The 22,560-nt window shown below is 28.6% G+C and overlaps 3 protein-coding genes across 10 annotated transcripts in view; 1 reads left to right on the top strand and 2 right to left on the bottom strand.

The window, feature by feature from the left end:
* LOC148306568 (uncharacterized) overlaps positions 1 to 22,560 on the bottom strand; it is a 100,120-nt gene that overhangs the window by 38,515 nt on the left and 39,045 nt on the right. The window lies entirely within an intron of this gene.
* Positions 1 to 22,560, top strand: part of LOC148306569 (uncharacterized) — a 198,861-nt gene that overhangs the window by 38,336 nt on the left and 137,965 nt on the right. The window lies entirely within an intron of this gene.
* The window catches only part of LOC148306570 (uncharacterized), a 93,080-nt gene that overhangs the window by 31,943 nt on the left and 38,577 nt on the right, over positions 1 to 22,560 (bottom strand). For 2 of the 3 annotated variants that reach the window (XM_088264729.1, XM_088264727.1), the window contains exon 2: positions 8,316 to 8,390. The exons of the other annotated variant lie outside the window; for it this stretch is intronic. The gene's annotated coding sequence lies outside the window, so the exon portion shown is untranslated. The remainder of the gene's footprint in view (positions 1 to 8,315; positions 8,391 to 22,560) is intronic. 3 annotated transcript variants of the gene reach the window in all.

Genomic DNA, 22,560 nt, shown 5'->3' on the forward strand with positions numbered 1-22,560 from the left:
GTAAAAGTTATCAAACACCCCCTGCAACAATGATATGGTCATGTATTATTAACAATTTACCTGGGCCGTTGTTTTTCGTGGAAGGAACAATGAACCAAAATTCCTATAATCAGGTCCTCGAACGAATTTCATTGCCCTTCTACCATACACTCGACCCAACAGAAGGTCCATACACCTTGCAGGATGGGGCACCTTGCCACCGGGCTAAATCAATAATAAAAATTTTGTCTAACAAAAATCTGCCTTTGCTCCCCTGGCCTGGAAATTCTCCGGACCTTAATCCTATAGAAAACGTATGGAGCATGTTAAAAAATAAGGTATACTCATTTCCAAATCCGACAGTAGACTGTCTAAAAAAAAATATTCAAAAAATTTGATCAGAAGACGAAGAAATAAAAAACATGATAAAACAGTGCATTTTAAGTATGCCAAAAAGAATTGAGGCAGTTATTTCTGCCAAAGATGGAAATACTAAATACTAACTATATTTATATGAAAATATATGCATAATTTAAGCGTAATAAAGTGTTCATGTGTAAATAAAATTCAATGTTGTTTTATTCAAGGTTTTCTCTGAGTTATTCCTGTTTGAATTGAGAAATTGCGCGAAATTCTGCGTGGCCCTAATTCATTGAGTAGATACTGTATATATATATATTATATATATATATATATATATATATATATATATATATATATATATATATATATATATAAATATATATATATATATATAAATATATATATATATATATATATATATATATATATATATATATATATATATATATGTATATATATATATATATATATATATATATATATATATATACATATATATATATATATATATATATATATATATATATATATATATATATATATATATATATATATATATATATATATATATATATAAATATATATATATATATATAATATATATATATATATATATATATATATATATATATATATATATATATATATATATATATATATATATATATATATATATATATATATATATATATATATATATATATATATATATATATATATATATATTATATATATATATATATACATACAATTTACATACATAATTTTTTTTTTTAAATTTTATTCCTTACTTCACCTTATATTATCAACGCCGACAATAAACATTAAAAAAAAGTTCTGAAAATAGTTAAGTATTTTGAATTTATTCATGAGGAATGATATTATCCGTGAAAACCCCAAATGACATATACTCAAAAATAAGTCGATAAGAATAACTGTTTGAGTCACGTAAAAAGGAAATAAAAATAGTGATTTTCTACAATCCACAATAAAAGTAAATATTATTGATTAAAAATAACTTGTGAGTAAATAAATCAAAAGTCTTTTTATAAATTTACCACATTAAATTAAATATTTGCTTCAAAGTACAAAGTGCAATTAGTTGGCCTGGCTTTTACTCATGAATTTCCGTTGGATTCTTGATTGAGTCAACAAAAGTTATTTATTGTACATACTATTGTATAATTAAAACAATATACGTATTTTTCAACACTGAATTATATTTACTCTAAAAACATTCTAGAACTAATGGAAATAGTACGAAAAAATAATAATTGATAGGTTAAATTTTTATAAGGCAAAATATTTTATGAAGGCACGTTTTAGAGCAGTTACTCGCAGGACTTTCTTTTTAGTTCTGTCACAAATATTACTTTAAAAATATACTTAACTGATGATCGTTGAGTTTAAAAAAAATAAGGAAAAATATTTTCAGCGCTGTATATAATGTAAAATGCATTTAGACGAGGAAAAAAATAGATGGAAATGAAAATATTAAGGGAAAATCCGCAGTTTTAATACCTATGAAGTACATATTTCATGCTTATAGGCGAATTTTCGTCTCGTTTTGCACATTCATATCCTCACACATTTTTCGCAGAAAAAGTTTCACAAATTGGATCTTCTCATGGATCTGCGAGAGATTCGTTTTGTATTGTGACGTCAGAGACAATTCCCCGTGACGTATGCACATATTGGAATTCCAACGTTTCGGAAGTAGGTCTACCGCCAAAATTGTGTCGGAGAAAATGTATTTTTTTTCGACGGAAAAAATCATTTGATACCTATGAAGAAAAAAACCGCCAAAAATAGTATTCAAAGAAAAACACGTAGCACGTAGATATAAAATAAACATGGGTAAGAAGGAAATTTGCACATATGTATATCTTATTGAATTTCTTAAGAGGATTTTTTTATGATGGTTTTTTTTACAACGATGCCTATATCAAAAACTGAAAATGCCATTTACGTAAAAATATTTACTTGTGTTTTATCAATTTTTGAAAGTTCGATTGACGGGAGTCAAAAATGAAAGGGGGTGAATTTAGCAAGATATTAACTTTTTGTGTTTAGATTTTATTTTAAAATAAATTTAGATTCATATTTTTATTTTAGAATGTGAGCGGAGTGGGGCAATATTTAATGAGGAAATTTAAAATATTGGTATTCACGTACTTTTTTTTATTTTTTTAAGTTAATATGTTTGTAAAATATGGGAACAAACATTTATTGGGATATCTGTAATCAGGTGGTGTTAGTCGTCTTATCGGTAGCTAGTGTTAGTGACAATACAAAACAAACATTATATTATAATATTAAAATGTGTTAAAAAATATTGGCTTAAAACCACATTCAAAAGAATCCCTAAGGTAAGTGATAAGATAAGAGCATTTACGCAATTTCATCGTCAAGGACAGATTATAAGGTACTGGAGTTTTCAACCGCAAAAAGTTTACAATGGGAGATTTCTCGCTGATAGCTTTTATAATATTGTTGTTATTTACATTGAATTGTACTTGAATTTTTTAAAAGTCACGTTCACTTTGTTTCCTTGATCAATATTGTTTTTGTAACAAGCAATGTTTTTTGTAAAAATAAATAATCCACGTCGATCGATTTTGTATTATTTGCGTTAGTTAGATGACTTGCAAGTATTAAGTCGGGCGGGTAGTCATGTATTCGTCAGCGTCATTATCTAGATCCATTCTATCAGTATAGAAATGTATGTAGGTATGCAAGAACGGACATTCATCCTAGTACGAGGCAATTTCAGCTTCATGCTAAGTAAATTGGGATATGCTTAATTTGAGGGGTGTGGAGGCAAAAAAGCTTGTTACGATGAGTAAAAATTTTCAGCAACCGAAATAAACAGATTTTTTTTTACCCTCTTCGTGAATATTTTTAATGTACAGTAGTTTTAAGTTAGACTTGAATTGACTCATTCGGTTAGCAAATTAAATTTTGTATTTTAATTCCTACATTTCTGTATGAAGTACAATTTTCAAAACAATCATTTATTTCTTGGTATCAATGGACTACAATTCTCTTAATTTTTTAATGCGAACATTATTAAAAAATGTATATTTATTTTCGAATCCATACTTTTCAAGGAATCAAGTTCCTGCCTGCCCAAGATATCCACTTCTTAAAATTCATTTGCAGTTAAAAAAAAATACGGTCAATTAAAAATATTGAAATGTAGTCCATTGCATTGTGGTGGTATTTATTGCCTTTAAAATCTACAATTTGGATCCGTAGTATAGGACAGTTGGTTTAACTACACACATATTTAACATATTGTATATGGGTAATTTCAATGTGAATGGAATGATAGTTTAATGGAATAATAACAAACTGGAGCTTTCGATATCAGAATATTGATTTAAAAAGTCCGTGATTTATTACCACAGGTGTTAGAATGAAGGGCGTTACTCATCATGGTAACTTTATGACGCCACTTAGTAGGGTTTAACTTCGTGAAATAGAAGATAAAATCTGCACGATTGTTAACACCTTCAAACCGGACTACAATAAAATAGTTTTTACTTTTTTAGTTAATTCGAGGGACACAGTTGAGATCCATGCAATGTACCATAAAGCTCCGGATTAAAACCCAACCTAACCATTTTATTGTACAATATACACTATGCGCTATTTATTATCTTGGTAGATAAATAAAGTATTTTTTAAACACTAACTTTTCATTAATCTTAGTCACAATTAAGACAAAATACTCTCTAAAGACTCGAATGGTCAACTTGAAGCATATTGGCTAGGAATCGAAAAAGGGTGGATAATTAAAAGCGTGCTTACACTATTATTAAAATAATAATAAGGGATTAAACGTATTTTGAACTGTGAATTTTGTCGATTGAATTTTACCATTACTTTTTTAATTTGTGACTCATCATGATGAGATGCTATTGGATATAAACAGGTTGATAAGAATTACGTTATGTGAATGAGTTTATTGATTTCCCATCGACTTATCATATTCGTTTTAAATACCGTCATATTTCGTGATTCGTTTATTTTATATCCGTTTATATTGATGACGTATCTGATAATATTTATTTCATAGTAAGATAGGGATGCTTCTGGAAAATGATGGATGATTAAATTTTTTAATGATATCATTACAAGACACATGTGCTTCTTTATGATTCCCGGAAGAGATATGGTGAACTTATGACATGCGCTTCAGGGGTGGGTGTGAGAAAATTTTGAGGTCGGTGAATTATTTACCGGCGGCGAATAATCTTCTACAAAACATTTTGGCTAAGTTCAAATCCTTGTGGAGAAACACAGATTTGTGAGCAAGGATTTGGATACATTCAAAATGTTGTGAATAAAATAACTGGTCAAATTATAAGCGACATAAAAATTTAAAATCATGTTTTCAGGCATCTCCCAATATGTAAAAAAAACCCTTTTCTTGCATTCATTGAAACGAAAGGGTGTCAACTAAATAAAATCTTTCTCGAAGCAATCATAGATGCCGTTACGAACATAAACATGACGCGACGTGGGATTTACAATATGTGTTTAAGTTTCAAAAAATTAAATAGAGTGATTGTCAATCATGGGTAGAATAGTGAATGTTACATCGTATAAAGTGAAAATTTAACCAGTTTATGGCATGTCATAAGATATAAAAATATCCCAATAAACAATGGGGGGGTGAAAACAAATATAAATGTGAGTGTTTTATCACTCTTATATGTATTTAATTATATTATCTATTTTATATAACCCTGGAGTGACACTTGTAGTGCAAGATTGATCATCTAGTCTTTTTTTTTATTAGTAGATACATAATAAATTATTGATTTGAAATTGCACCAATTTAATGCAGTGCCCTATGCACCATTAGATTATAAGGGGGTCAGCAATTACAATAGCAGTAAAAGCAAATGCATTATTTAATTTAAATGAAGAAGAAAAAAAATACTTGAATATATTTGTTTTTATTTTTTCTGTGATTGCCTTCAGGTACCGGATTTAAAAAAAAATAATTACTATAAATATAATAATAAATCTCAAATCAGCGTACATGACTTAGTAGTTACCTAGCTAGGTAACGAACTGGTGAGCTGTTTAATGGTAGTCAATGCCAAAAAAGACAGACAAGTAAACTTGTGCCGAGGTCGATAATAGTATTGTAGGTAATGTATATAACAATAAAAAAAATACATGGTTTGGATGAGGTAGCATTATGCACGGAGTAAATGTATAAACGAAAAAAAGGTTTATTTGGACGTACGAGTAACGCAGAAAAAATGTGCCTTCTTGCAAACTCGAAACAAAATTGGCTTTTACATTCGGCTTTGTTTGTTTTCATTCAGGATAACCAATTCATATAAGAGTAGACAATTTAAGTGAGTAGGTACTTTTTGTAGGTACTTACACAGATAGGTTTTGGTGGAGGACCAACCCTTCCGGACGGGTGTTCTGGTATATGTAGTTAGGGGTTACTAAAAGCTCTTATTTTCGAATTGTAACTACAGGCTTTTAAAACAATGTGGATAATTTAAGCCTTATTTCTGTCCGAAATGAAAATATATTTGTACATACATATATCTTTCAAAGTAACATATTGTTGATATTCATAAACCTAGAAAAAACTTACATAAATGTACATACATAAAAGACTTTGTTAGGAACCTAAAGTAGCGTATATAGGTGTTATCAATAGCCCTTATTTTATTACAATGTATGTGACTTTATTCAATTAATATTACGGACAAATATAATAGACCAATTTATTTTGATATATTTCAATACAAAATATAAATAAATAAAATAAAAAAGGATTTTTTTGTGTTTTTTCTTCACGTTGCAAATTTAAGAAAACTTCAACACATTTTTTATGCATGCAAATTATTGAATTGATTTATTTTTTGAGTAAAATTTTTAACAAAAAACGTGTTTCGAATCAGAAAATACACTCATACTACATTTGAATTTTTTTTTAATATTTGGAAATTCACTTAAAATTATGTGAAAATACACAAAACCATTTATTGTAATATTTATATGGATAGCTCGTGTTGCAATATCAATTTATAAGACTCTTGAGTATATAAAGCAATTAATCAGCAAACGTATTGTTTTATTTTCTCGAATAAAAACGAGTTTAAAAATCATTTCACTATTTTTTTTTATGTTTCGTAGGTTAAATAAAACGGAAAACGGAATAAATGAATATTTTAGGAAAAAAATAGTACCCATTTATTTTTATCTGTTTCATATTTTTTTGTTGTTTTTTAAATCGCATATTTCGGTAAAATACTTTTTTTAATAATTTAATTATTACTCTATTTCTATATGAGTAATTTTGTCGTAATTAAACCGATTTCGATCTGCATTTATTATGCCTTCTTTTATGCAAGGATGCAAATGTTTCGTTTTTCGTTTTGTTGCGCATACGATATCACGCCTCATTAACATTTAACAGATATGCAAATCTTTTTCAAATCCGTTGCTTACGTTCGTGAGAATGTTCCTTGGCGTTGTCTTAAGCTTCTCTCAGACTAATTCCACATTCTGTTTCGTTGCATTTCTATCCTCTGGTTACATACAAGTTCCATTTGCGAGGATCTTAGAGAGCTATGACGTGCATTTCAACGTTGATAACATTGTTACTTTTGCTTCAGCATTGTTACTTGTCAGTTTTGGTAACATTTTGTAGCACTGTTTGATTTCAAATGCAGACGCTATCACATTGAAAATAGTTTTATTTTAAGTTATTAAGTTTTATTTTCATTCGATAAAATTTGAAACATTAGAAAATATATAAAATATATTTTGTCATTTATTTATTGTTTAATAAATAAATGACGATAAATATATTTTTTATATTTCATACGTTTAATAGGTAGAATTCAAATTTAATTTACGTATTACTTATTAAATCAAACACAGATTATTTGAGTCTACTTAGTTGTATTTTTATGTGTTTTTTAACAATAAAATACAACTTAGTAGATTAAAAAAATATGTGTTTGATTTAACAATTAATACATAAATATATTGTTTTGTTGCAGTAAAAAATATCATTTTGCAAATAAGGTATTTTAAAAAGGTAATATTCATCTCAACGCAGTAATACTGGACAAGTGATATGGTTTAAAATAGGGATATAACATTAATTAATTTAAATACAACTATTCATTTAATCTTTCAAATATTATATTTCTAGACCTAGACAGAAATCAATTATACCTTTATTTCAATTTCATTGAATTGTGTCGAAATTATCGAAATTAAGTTGGGCAAACTTTTTGTAATACCGTATTCCGAAATAAACCTCCGTCACCCTGTCAATCAATAATATTGAGTTCCTTTCAAATTTTACTGTCAAAGCGATTTCAAATTCTAAAGTTCGGGTATAGAAAGATTATCGTTAACAATATTAAAAATAATTTTCAGATCGTAAACAATTTTTCTGACATTTCAAAACGGAGAAAATACTTATCATAGTACTGCGGAACGGGTGTTGGATGTAAACAATTTTAAAGAAAACATTGGAATAGACGTTTAATTTAAAAAAAAGCTTTTACCTGGTCAATTTTCAAAAAACATATGAAAATTAAAGAAAATATTCGAATAATTTAATAATAAAATAATTAAATCGTTCAAAGAGCCTGTGAATTTGAATAAACTAACTTTGAGTGCAGGAAAATTATATTGCATAGCTCCGACGACAAGAGAAGAAAAGTAATAAAAGAATTGTGGAAATATAGAAAGCTAAATATTTGAAAAAACGTGGTAAAAAGTGTTAAGTGTATTAATGCAGTGATAATGAATAACCCTAAGTTAATATATCTACAAGAGCAATTTATTAATCAACAAACTATAATACAACAAATACTAAGTTACGAGCACATTACACAACACCTTCATTTACTGTACATTTTTTGTTGTTGTTAAAATAATCCAAAACACCGAAAACAAAAATATTTTTGGCATACCTTTCTGTTTCTAGTCTCCTGTTAATGATTATAAAAATAACTTCTCATCCGCGGTTTATCTTCTTCGTTTTTAATCTGAAAATAAAAGAAAACTTTGTTTATTATCTTTGGGTATACAAGACTACATTTTGTAATTCGTAATAAATATGTTATAATAAAAAAGGATGTAACGTAAATTCATTAGGCACTTTAACATTAAATAAAAAGGTTGTATAAAATAACCAAAATAAAAAACGCCAGTTAAAGAACAATACGATTAATTTTCTGTGCCCACATTACCTACCTAATAAGATCCAAGTTAGTTATTTGTTAATAAAGTAAACGTCTCTTCACATTAAAAAATAGATTTCCAATATATATATATATATGTAATAAAATAACTAGGTACCTACCCATACATTTTATTAAGTACCTACAAATAGTACCTACATAAAACAGTTCTACCAACAGATGTCGCATGCGTCACTCAGAAGAAAACAAAAGACTTCCGATAATATTATTAACTGTCAGAATCAGATAGATAGATAGATAGATAGATATAAAAATTATTATAAAAAGATAAAATAAGAATAAACTTTTATTATAACTTTAATTACAAAGCAACACATTGTTTATTTTATTATTATACACCCACTTTACATATTATTTACACTTAATTTTCAAAAGGAAAATATTACCACGTTATATATATATATATATATATATATATATATATATATATATATATATATATATATATATATATATATATATATATATAATATGAAGAGAATGAAATGCTTTTATTTTTAAATTTAAATTAAACTTGAAGGATTAAAATAATATGTTTGCTGTCATCGTGTCTAATACTTTTTTTGACATGAGCGATTATTCAACTGCGTCCATGATCTCATAATTAATAATCGAAATGTTTTTTTAAGATTTCTCTTCCGATTGCGTAACGTTTATTTCTTTCGTTACCCATATTCACAGTATGAATATGAGCTTTCAAAATGTACATAATTAATCGGAAAATACATCTACCTACATTCGAGCTTTTTAAAACACATCATCAGACTCTCCCATTGTGACTCATTTGTCTTGAATTATATCAGACATAAGAGGCCAGTAATAAAATAATGTTATTCGTTATTGGGAAATTAAATATCTTTTTTTTTAAATAAATTTAAAAATCATAGAGAATAAAAATGTGAACTAACGATTTTGAAAAAATCATTGAAATTCTTATTTTCTAACCTAATTAACTGGAACTAAGCAGTAAAAACTAGTGATATAAAAAATCAAAAATATTTTTCTTTAAATTAAAAACGTGGTATTATTTCACCAATATTTTCAAATTGATACACACATATACTAGTCTTGAGAAAAAAATCTGGTTGCTTCGAAACTGGTTGACGTTATAAAATAATTAGTAATAACAAGTTATATTTTATTTTAAAATGAAATACATATATACTATTCACGTTTAAAAACGATTAATATTTGATTTTGTCTAATATATTGTTCGATTTTGTCTAGTACATGCTTTTTTGAAAACTAAAAGATAGACTGTTCCCTTAAATATGGCGAGACTTACAGTTCCAATCCTAATACATTGACGGGGCGTTATGATTCGTCAGTGCATCGTTGAATTCCAGACATCTCATTAGAATAATTAAGTTCCACAATATTCAAAAGCTTGAATCATCAGATGACAAAGTTAACAATGATTGTTTAATCGACACGTTAGTATGACCAGTCGAATTACAATATCGTAAACCACGCACTAAAGATTCTCAGAAAATAAACGATATCATTCTGTACAATATTCAATTCATGTCGGGGTCTACCAAAAAAGGAAACACGAAGAAAAAAGGACTATTTACTCGTATTTATGGGTTCAATGAATATGTCATCATTTTATGAAGTTGCAACTGTGCATACTATCAATATCTTATATTTCATTACAAAGCATTTAGAACCACATTTTATAAATTTTCTGTGTCGATAACGTGATTATAGTGCCTACATCTGAGCCCATATACTTAAAAACGATTGCATTATCGGATGAATTTGTTTATAAAAATAGCTCTTTTTTTCACTTTATTCAATATAAAATACGCCTCACAGAGATTAGGAAATTTAATGAAAAATCAACTGTCTGCCTTAACTGATATACTTTTGAAACGTTCACTATTCTGCCTGTACTTTAAAACATAGAAAAGTTGATTTAATAGTAACTAAATATCACGCCGCTTCCCCGTAGGGGTAGACAGAGAGAATAGAACGCCACCCACTCTGTCTTTGCAAACATTCTTCGCCTCTTCCACGTTCATGCATCTCCTCATACATACCCGACTCATTGATAATATGATTTAATATGATTTAATAGTAATTAATTGTAAATACGTTTACAATACTCAAGTGACCAAGTTTTTTTTATCGATATCTGGCGAAATTTTTGTTAAGTAAAAAATAATACCCTTTAGATTTATATGCTGTTTTTTTTGCAATAATCTAGAATTATTGATTAACAATTCATCGGGGGATACATTTACTTTTTTTAATATTTTGTACACAACATAGCGCTTTTGAGGTAGTATTTTACGAAAATGCGGTATAGAAATTTCAAATTTAAATTACATATTATTATTATTTATCAAAATATTGATGATATATAATGTAACATTGATGAGAGTATTTAAAAAAAAATATTAGGATATATATATATATATATATATGTATATATATATATATATATATATATATATATATATATATATATATATATATATATATATATATATATATATATATATATATATATATATATATATATATATATATAAAAGCGTTTTAAGTTTAAGACAATGTTTAAAAAGAGGTGCTAAACTAAAAAAAGGGGTGTTAAAAAAAAATGTATTTAAAACACATTCCTTAAGGGATAACCATTCCTAAAACGTTGGGTTTTTCACTCGTGAAATTAAAATAATGGTACGTTTTAATAAGAATATTCATTTTTAAAAATGTTATTAAAAACAGTGTTACTAAACAACGGGCTGACTTTACTATCTTTGTAGTGGCAACAGTGTGTAGTTATAAAATTAGGAACATTTTATTATATTAATTTTTATTTTTATATTGCATAAGTAAAAATGTTTGACTATCGAGATAAAAGTTTTTAAAAAAGGTGTTTAAAAAGTATCCATTAGCTCTGTAATTCAATCAAAGAAAAACCAACTTACCTTCATTATGATTATTTTTATTAGCAAAAATCATTTATTTTGCTCTGCGATAGCATTAAGAAACTGTGATATATTAAATAATGCCCTCCCGAGGCAAAACATTTGTCTCAAAAATAAATACATTAAGAATGATTTTATTTCATCGGAATTGTGTAAAATAAATACCAATATAAAACGTACGCTTAGATTTTTATATAATAAAACTAATGAAAGTTTATAAATATCACGCACAGTCTACAATAGCGTTTTCCCAAATCGATTTATAAGTTAAATTTATGTTGTTTAAAAAAAACAGCAAATGTCAAAATGGTGGAAATTAATTACAATAAAATAAGATCAATTTAATGAAGCTATGAAACAAATTACAAACTTATGTATGCTGAATTTATGTATGTAATTTCGAAAATTATTATTCATAGTGATCTCTATATTTTTGCTCCCTGCGGTACAAAGAGCGCAAATTAAAAGTGATAACATAGTGTGCCAGTACAAAGGAGACCCGTCGGCCTGGCAACACTCACGTAAGGGATGAAAAGTAAAATTAGTTTTGAAAGCCGCGTTAATGTTGCCAGACAAAACAAAAGTAATTTAAGTTGAAATGATCCGACATGATATTCGCGAACTCCATTAATTTATGAAATATGCGAAATGTATTATGATCAAGTTAATTGGATGCCATTAAATTTGCCGAGAAAATCTGCGATGCAGAATATATTTATTAACCGTTTATTCAAATGTTTAATAGTATGTTATACACATCTTAGAAGAGGGGTTTGATTCTCCTAGCATTCTCAACTTGCATACATGCCTTCCAGTCACATGGACTTTTGACATGACTAGATTTTAGATCCTAATTAATTTGGGCGTGCCATATAGCTATTGCCGTCCTCGCTCTACTCTCTCATTCACGCTTGTGAAAGAAAAATACGTTTATGTCATTATTTCGGTATCTATAAGATAAATCTTATAAACCCGAACCAACTTTGAGACTTTCATTATATTTAAATTTATCATTGTATCCATACTTTCCATTATCATTACATATTTTTTTCAAAATATCAAATTATCTAAGGTTATTCACCGATAGACATAATATTGCAACAAAATATGCTTTTATTAATAAACATTTATTTGGACTGCAATGGAAGCGCCATCTGTTGAAAATCTGTTAAAAATAATAGCATCGCACGTAATATTAATTACTGCTTTAAAAAAATTACAAACCAGTAAATACACAGATTATTTTCCTTGCGAATTTCAAGTGGACTATGAAATGAATTTATACCGAGCGAGATCGGGACGGCATATTACGAGTGCTCTGAACTGACGGATGACGCCATACTGTGGAATCTATTTCAGTTCACATTATTCAATGTTCAAAATACAATTCAAGAGGCGCTGTGCGAAATTCCCAATTTTAATTTATGATTAGACACACATAATGTACCCTACCCCGCAATTCACCAATTGCCTTCAATTGGTCTGCCGAAACTCGTATAAAAATTAACCGTACAAGGGTACAAATTAATGTTTACTACAGTTATCTACCGCAAGTTCTGTTATTGCTTAAATATAGGGTTTTCCCGCAATGATACTAGACTGATAAAGTGGTCCAATTATTGGGTTTCTCCGGGTTTAATGGACGCCAATTCTGGAATATATACATGTACTCCTGCACACAAGCTTATTGAAAACGAGCGTCACACTTTCAGAAGTGGCTGAAGCAAATATTAAATTATTTGTACCTTCAGTTTTCATTTATCGTGCATTCTAAATCCTAGTCAGGACAATAAAGTATTTAAGTTTTGTAATGAGATTTATTGGTGGAACTGCATTTGATATAATGAAACAAAAATTGTGCAGTTTTTTCCAGGTATGTCAGTAACGACGAAAACCGATCGCTGGTCAAATAAAACAAAAGTGAAAAAACTACGTACTTGTTGTCTCATTATACTCGTACAACATAATATAATAAATACATGTTTTTTAACAGTTTTATATTGAATATCGTAAGCTTAGAGTCTACGTAATGTGTTAACTATGCAGTGTAGATAATTTTAATCATACTCCAGGACTTTTATGTCTAACTACTTTGGCATTTTCAAACTAGCTGTTAGTCTGTATAGTGAGTAAGTAAATGTTGTTGATTTTTTTTAGATGAACATTTGTGCATCAATAAATAAAAGTCCACCTCAGTAGCGTAGTGGTAAGTGCATTTGGCTACCGTGCTGGAGGTCGGTTTGATTCCCGGGAGTCAAAATAAATACTTATGATATTCACCCTTATATTTGTTCAATATCATCTGGAACTAATATGAAAAGTGGAAATGTAGGTAAACAATTTCCATATTAACAAATCCTAAAACGATTAATAAGGAATGAGGATACGTTCATTTTTTTTTATGCGTTATTTTTCCTTTGGAACCTACCCTCTACATTAAGCATATAATACATGATAATAATAATAAATTTATAAATAAAATAATACTGTAATAATGCAACGAGATATTTTTTTCGAATGATAAATCAACAGAGATAAGAGTTACAAATTACAAATTACAAATATAGTAAAATGTTGCAACTTAGTACTTCTTTGTATCTAATTCAATTCATTTTGAATATATTTATTCCACATTAAATTAAAGACTTGATAAAAGTAGTTACTGTTTTCTTGGATAAGAGGAGAGAGGTCAGGAAATAAGAAAATGGTATTGGAATTAGTTGAGTTTGGTAATTCATGTTCTTTAACGTAATTGAGAAGTTATTGCAAAAAAAACTGCAGTGTTTAAGGGATGGTTCTACAATCAAGGCGAACTACAAATAAGTTTGCAATTTATGATTGTTATATCAAAATATGGATACAAGTCATAAATTTATCAATGACAAAAATTCAACTTTTATATAAGAAGCTGTAAGACGTATTATATATCACCCTAAATACGTAAAAGGATAAATTTTAGCTGTTTTTTAGAATAAAAATATATTATGTTATAATAAACACATAAATCACATGACTACTATACGAAAAGACTTATCATTATTGAGGGTGACACACAAATTTACGAAGTCATTCAATGGAATTTAGAATTCTAATAATAAAGACAAAAATTAATTTATTCAAATGAGATTTTGAGATAAGTTAGAAAAAAAACAGTATGAAATCAAAGTAAAATCGGACAAATGTAAATTCAACGTAAAAAAACACTATCAACATTTTTTATTCGTCCTTAATTATTTTTGGACTTTTCATGGATTTAAAACATTGAAGTTGATTTTGAAAAATATGGATATTAGGGCTTTTAGAATGACAAACACATTATTCTGCGAATGAACTATGATAATCTCTGGGTTCCCTTTCTTTATTTGTTTTCAATTCCACGTTATTTATATGCGCAATATTAAATACGTATAAAAAAACGTTTTCTGTTACCGCCAGAGCCCATCAAATAATTTGCAATTAAAAAAAATCTACGTGCGAAACGTCCGCATGGAAAATGATTTACTTGAGTATAATACAAGTCTACATCGAGGAATTTCGCAATGAATCTTCTGAGTGACTAAGCTTTGAAATATCGTGTGACTTTATTTATTTATAATACAATTCCGTTCAAGGGCATTCGATCAGCGCATGTATACTCTAAATGCGAACGACCACATCGCTCACTCCTTTCAGAACGTCATAAATAAAAAAAAAATGATTTTTCAGGAGAACGTTTTTAAAGTTTAAAAATATAACACAATGTTTTAAAAATAAATATCAAGCCACTTTGTGAACTTTTTACTGTACAACAAATATTTTTAGGTAAAACCTGAAGGTTTTTTCTCCATTTTAAAAATATTTAGTTTAAAAAAAAATAATTAAACAATACATTTTCTTCAAAATGCAAAAACAACACTTTTTGCCCGGTAGCGGGTAAATATTAAGTTTAAAATATGCCTCTTTGGATAGGATATAGTACATTTTCTGGGCATTCCGATAACATGCACAACTAAAAATTGACGATTTTCGATTTATGACGTTCTTGAAAGAAGTGAGCGACATATCTATTTTCATTATTTGTTTTGTAAACTTATTTAAGAAACGTAAATACCTAACTTTGTAAGTACATAGGCCAGCTTTCAACCAGCTATTCACTTTGATGGTATAATGTATTTAAAAAAATCCAAAACATCTGCGCAGCAGTAGTTTTATCCGCACGATTACAAAACGTTCTAGGAGATAACAGTAAAACATGGTTAAATTTGGCTGAAAATATTATTAAACGCTTATTAAACTGTAAACATTTTTTTTAAGAACATAGTTTAGTACAGTACCCTGCTAGGTTATAAAATTATCATTTTAACATAGTAAATAGTACGTATTAAATTTGCAATTAAAAATAATAGGGTTGCTTCGCTTTGGGAGATCGTAGAATTTTTTGTTTTATAAAAATAATAATTATCGTTTAAAGAAATACATATGTTGCCAATCTTCCCTGATTATTTTAAACGACCTTGTAAAAATAAAGTTGAACGCGTTCAAAGTTTGCAATTTACGATTCAGATATTGGTGTGTAGTGTTGACATTTACGGGCGAATAGAGAGAGTACAGTCTATTTTATTTTACCTCGTGCAATCGTGACTGAGTTATTCTATGATTTATTAACAGTGCAGTTCCTTTTTTACGTATTTATGTTCGTATTTATGTTCGTATTTATTCGGATGATTTCATTATTAAAAAAAACGTTCACATTACAAAGACTAGGATGCAGAGTTATTGATTATTTATAATAAGAATTTCTGACAAAAAATATAAATATTTTTTGTATATTAAAAGCATTGTTGAATTTGTGGTACGGTAATATAACACTCTCCTTATCATTCATCGTTCACTTTGTGATAAAAGTGGTATTACACAAAGTGAACGGGAAATAAAAGTGAATAATGAGGAGAATGTTATAAATATTTTCAACAAATTACGTTACAAATTTATGGCAGGGTAGTTTTTTTTTAATATGGATCGAAATTATTAATTCGGTTACTTCGAAAGATTTAAACAAATTTTGAGTAACGTCGATATTTTGACCGTTTAAAAATACACACATCATGTTATCTTTAAGTATTAATTATTAATTATACTTGAAATAAAAGTGACAAATACTATATTGTTTAAGATGTTTTTACGATTGAAAACTAACTGTGGTACAAAAAGTGTTTTAATTTTTCACGTGCTAATTATTAAAGTTTCAAAGCTTCCAACAATACGATTTGTATTTTTTTCAGACAAACATTCGTTTTGAAAAATATTTTAATTTTCATATTATTATTTTTTCGTGGGCTTACGCGATTTGTTACTAAAAATATGAACCAAGATTGACTACAATAAATGTTGGTATACAAAATACACGCCCAAAATGTTGTCATTCCTTATTTATCATGGGAAGCGTAGATTAGCTTCCAAGCAATAAAACAAATTAATTATTTGTATTTAACGGTTAAGGGTTAAGGCCAACGTCAACCCTTAAATCAATCACTCGTAGGCCATGAATAGTGGAAGTGGGCGGGTGCAATCCTTCATTAAGGGTAGCAGTACACGGTAATCAACTACTGGGGGCGAATTCGCCCCTGAGTAATGGCTGCCAGTAGGCTGACTTTATAAAGTTCAATGGTATCATATTCAAACCGACACGAAACTATAATAAGGGACTGAAAGCTCGAAACCGTTGACAAAGTCAGTCATTACGGTTTGAGAAAAAGAACGAAGATAATGTTTGGAGTGATTTTACTGTCAAACTAAAATAAACGAAAATAAAGTGATTTCTTTACTGCGCAAATAAAGAAAATAATTAAGTAAAAAATCATCTCCAATATAAAAAGTATATAATATAAGTGTATAGTGATATAAGTAAATATAAGATATAAAGTGATTTCAAATGGATTTATTTTTGAACTAATAAAAATAAAATCACAATTTTAGTGCTTTAAATACTGATTTTAAATAAAATCTCTCAATTTATCCATCCATTTTCAGAATGAATGAATTAATTAATTTCAAACATATTTATTTTTCGTTTACAGGTAAGGATTTTAACAATACAGAAAATCGTTGCAGAGAACTGGTAAGTTTTTGTTTTAACATGTGACAACTTATATTTGTATTTAGAGCTTCTTAAGTTATTCTATTATACGCAAATATAGGGAGGTACATAAGAAAACTAATAATATAGCCGTAAATCAAGGATTTATTGAATAAATAATCTTCTTCTTCAAACCCTAATCCGCACCCGATGATGCATAGGGCACTGCGTCATATAACCGCATTGTCATATTGATCGTTAACGTATGAAGGAAAAGTGATCAGCTGTCTGCGCCAGGTACCAGTACAGGGTAATATTGAATAAATACATATTAGAGTGAAAAATCACTTGTATTTTTATTAGACCCTCCCCCCTGGGAATCGAGAGTGTAGCCGGGTAGCCGAGCGTGCTGACCATTACACCATGTAGGCGGACACAAAGGAAGGCGTAAAGAATACAAAACGTTTTAATAATTGCGAACTCCAATTAATTTCTCTATGATGAAAATTAAGGGCAGTTTTCCATATTGTACCCTTTTCAAATCACAAATGACTATTTATAATTTCAGCAGGTATAATTTATTTATTTCGCAACGTAGTTACGGTTTCGGGTCACGTGGAACTACGTGTACGTGATTGTGAGGTTGGAGCCTCCAGGGGTGCAAGTATTAAACATTTTTTGTCGATCGCCTTCGAACACGATTGTTTACATTTCACCTCCTTCATAATTTACTGAACCTAAAACACGTGACTTGTTGACTAAACCTGGGCTTTGGAAGCAAATGCAAAAGGCCCGCGGGGTTCTGAGTGTATACCCTTAATAGTAAAAATTAAAGGGAAATAAATATTTATTAAAAAGACAAACTAAAATAAATTTGATTAGTCCTGTGCTCCTTATTTTTAGATAAAGTAGTGATATATATTTGATGTGAAAACCATTCGGGATATTATACGTTTTTAACGATCGTCACAATTTATGTTAAACTTGAGAAGTGTTTGCTTGTTCAGAATTATGATTTATTGTATACCATATATACAATTTAGATGAATTCTTCGAATACAAGCTATGATACTTTAATGTGCTCTTCTATTTTTAGAATAATGGAATGGTCTCATTCTGGTCTCCGCGTTTTGCATACTAAAATAAAACCGTAAAGCATTATTTGTCACGCTTCCGTAGAGTCTATAATAGATTGGATAATACAGGTACCTACGTGTAAATTTAGGTGTCGGGCACAATTTGAAAAAAAATAGTTTAGTTCGTTACCGATACAAAAATAAAACACAGCAGATATGCAAGAGTATTTTCAAGAAACGAAATATTTGATACTTATTTAGGTATACACTTTATTTTGAAATTTGTACTCGAACCAATATTTATAACACATCTGTTATTGACAATTTATTTTTTTAAATATGAGTTTAACTTAGAGTAACCCTTCATTTTTATAACTTAATATCTCTTTCATCAAAATGAAACATCAAAGTCAAATGAAATGTCGAAAATGGTGAAACCTTATATTAATTTTCTTAGAGTAACTTTTTAGCTTTATATCGAAATATCTTTTTCTTCAACATGAAACATCTAAGTCAAATGTAATGTCGAAAATGGTGAAACTTCATATTAATTTTCTTAGAGTAACCCATTATATTTATTTCTAAATATCTTTTTCTTCAACAAGAAACATCTAAGTCAAATAAAATGTCGAAATGGTGGAACGTGATATTAATTTCCACAGCGCTTCATCAATTCTTCCGTATTTTCGCGTCTTTTTATCTTTCAACGAAGTTGTGATTGAATCAATAAGAATTAGAAATATCTAGAAATCGTGTCAGATACCGGAGACATTCTTTCGTCTTCCTTGTTGGCGATTTCACGGCTGAATTGAGATCAGTCTGAGGGTGCAAGTGCGAAGGAGAAGGATTTCCACCCCGTTTCATGGTCAATTTGAGCCCGGCTCACCACCTCCACCTGGCGACCCTTTTCCATTCAATAAAGGACAACCAATTTATATTACGAAAGCCCCTAATTGGAAATATTGAGTGACGTGTTAATATTACTATTATAATTGTATTTGAAAGGCTCAGGTTTAGATTATGGTTGAGTTTTCAAGTTTTTAGATATTTTGTATTGCCATTTCTATCACATAAATTGATCATGTTTTATTAAATTAAATATAATACATAAAAAATATGATCCTTGGATTGCTTCAAAATTATTTTTTTTTAATCAAAAAACAATATTTAACCAAATGGTGTAAAAGGTCGAATATAACAGACAGTGTTTTACGTAATATTATGTATGTATTTAAATACTTTATCTCTGTAAGCGTGATAAATCATAATGTTAGCATAATCTTATTAGTGTCGTAAAAATAACATCTCATTAAAAATGCGATATTGTTCCCTGACACGTTTCAAGCTGAAATCTTAAATCGTGGTTTGGGAAAAAGGAAAAGCAACATACAACAAAATAAAACTTTTTTATTAGGAAGATCTAATTATTTTTCCGATTGGCATTTGAAGTGGAAAAATCTGATTTTCCAAGATTTCAAAAGAAATTTTAGATTATTTAATAGTAAAATTGATTGAAATTAAATTGACAAATACTGAAATATGCATTTCTCGAAATACCTCAAAATTGGAACTGGAGTGTGCGTGACTTATAATGTTTATATATATTATGACCCATACACGAGAGTAATAATTTTTTGGCTTAATTCGAACCATTAATCATTCTGCATGAACTCACTATAAATAAATCATAAAAGTGTTATTTTGATGGCTTACTTTCATAATAAATTATATGTAAAAACGAAACGTGGCATTAAAAATCGCAATTTTCCGGTGAAACGCACGTTTAATGTACCGCGTTCATTGATTAATTGAGTGACGTATATCAAAATATTTCGAGTCAGGCTAAATTTTTGTTATAAAAATGCTGAATTTTGAAACTTGCTCAAAATATTGTGATTAAAAAATGATATAACAAAATACTAGACGATAAAAATGAAAATGATATTTTCAGCCGTCTAAAATAATTGAAGAAAAAACAAAATCAAATACATTTCATGAAGGTTTCTACTAATAAAAAAACTTACCGATTCAACCACAGATTTCGCAAACAAAGTTTTACTAAAAAAATGCAATTGATCTTTTCAATTCAAACATGCATAAAAAATTCGGAAATTTCATAAATGTGGTACTTCATCATGGGTAAGTGGTTAATTTATTACACAGTGTACGAAGTGTTAACTAAAATCAGCCAACGACGGGTCGTGATGCCCAGATCTCCATATTCTCAACTCAATAAAATTCTTTATCTATATCTTTGTTGAGATATCAATAAAAATCTTGACATTTTTTGTTATTTGTTTCATTCATAGTGTTATCATATTTACGAAAGGAAGAAGTAAAATACACCACGTCAGAGATGCAGTTGATTTTACCATACAGATTATTTGCGGTTAAACGTCAATGTACCTTTTCCGTAGAACAGCAGATAAATGTAGGATTCCACGTAAATTTGAAATAAAAACAAAGAAAAACCAATATACAAGTAGTCCATAAAACCGTGTGTTTAAATTTTACAAAATAATGGCCACCATAGTAGAAATCGTTGGAGGTAATTTATTCTTGGGAATAAGTGTATTTCACATAACCACAATGAACTAAATTCTAAGGGCATGTGTACATTTAATTATTAATATCAAATAAGTGTGTGTGTTTATTTTGGCGATTTAGTGATTTAAAAAAACGAGAATGAAACCAAAATTAAGGACCTATAAATTTTTAAAGGTACGAGGCCGATAAGAAGAATTCTTATTGTCATTTTTCTGCTTACTATTCCTTCTCCATTTCCTTTGCAAGTGATGACGTTAACTCTAAGCTTTTTTATACGCTTATGATATATTTCCTCATATTATATATTCCATTCCTAGATACATATATCTGAATTTCAAGACTGATCACCTCACTTCTACTGACCCTTATTCGCACCCAATGGTGCATAGGACACTGCACCAAAGTGATCCGACGTAAAATTGATTTTTAACTTTATGAAGGTAAGGTGATAAGTTCTACGCTTCATGTATTATATTAGTCAAAGGGTAATATTAAATAAATATTGGAGTGAAAAAAAAACACTTTTTGGGAATAGACTGGATTCATTATATTATATATTAATATCAAAATAAATAAAGGTGGTTTCCACTTTCATATTTATTTAATATCACCGTGGATTGGTACAAGATCAAGACAACGATCAAGAAAACTGCGTCGATACGATGCAGTACCCTATGCACCATTGGGTGTGATAAGGGTTAAAAGAATAACACAATTAAGTGCCTAACTGAAGTTTTGCGGATAAACGCAAAATAGACAGGCGCAGTGGCGTAGTTGGGTAGACGCCGGAATGCGAAATTGGCGTCGCGGGTTCGATTCCCGACAGTTGAGAAAATATTTATTTTCAATTAGTCTGGGTGTTTGTGATGCATTTTTTACATTTAGCTTCCCTATTCTTACTATACTACCTGCAGACAAGCCTCCCAAAGTAGAGGCTTTATGTGTTATTTTATTTATTTATTTTTATTATTTATTCGGGAATTGTACAGCCTACATATAAAAAAAAATTGATAAACTATAATTACATTAACAATAATAGACATTACATTCCATTAACAAAAAATAGTTACGTTAAAAAAAAGCCAATTAAACAATTCCACATTTATGTTATAAAACTATTAAAAAACATTCAGAGATAAAAAAGGGTATTACATAAAATAATAGATTTGGCAGGAAGGAGAATTATTCCTTTTTTTAAAGATAATATAAATACATACTTCGATATCTGTTATGTTCACTTGCAACACCTCGTTAAGTGGAAAGATCGGAATTTCTTAGAAGAACGAGATTTGGCAGCGATTCAACTGTCTAGATTTTCTGCTTTTATCGACTCGTAAATTAAA

The sequence above is a fragment of the Brachycentrus maculatus genome, unplaced genomic scaffold (genome assembly GCF_059751285.1).
Source record: "Brachycentrus maculatus isolate JH-2025_06_01 unplaced genomic scaffold, ASM5975128v1 h1tg000237l, whole genome shotgun sequence".
NCBI lineage: Eukaryota > Metazoa > Arthropoda > Insecta > Trichoptera > Brachycentridae > Brachycentrus > Brachycentrus maculatus.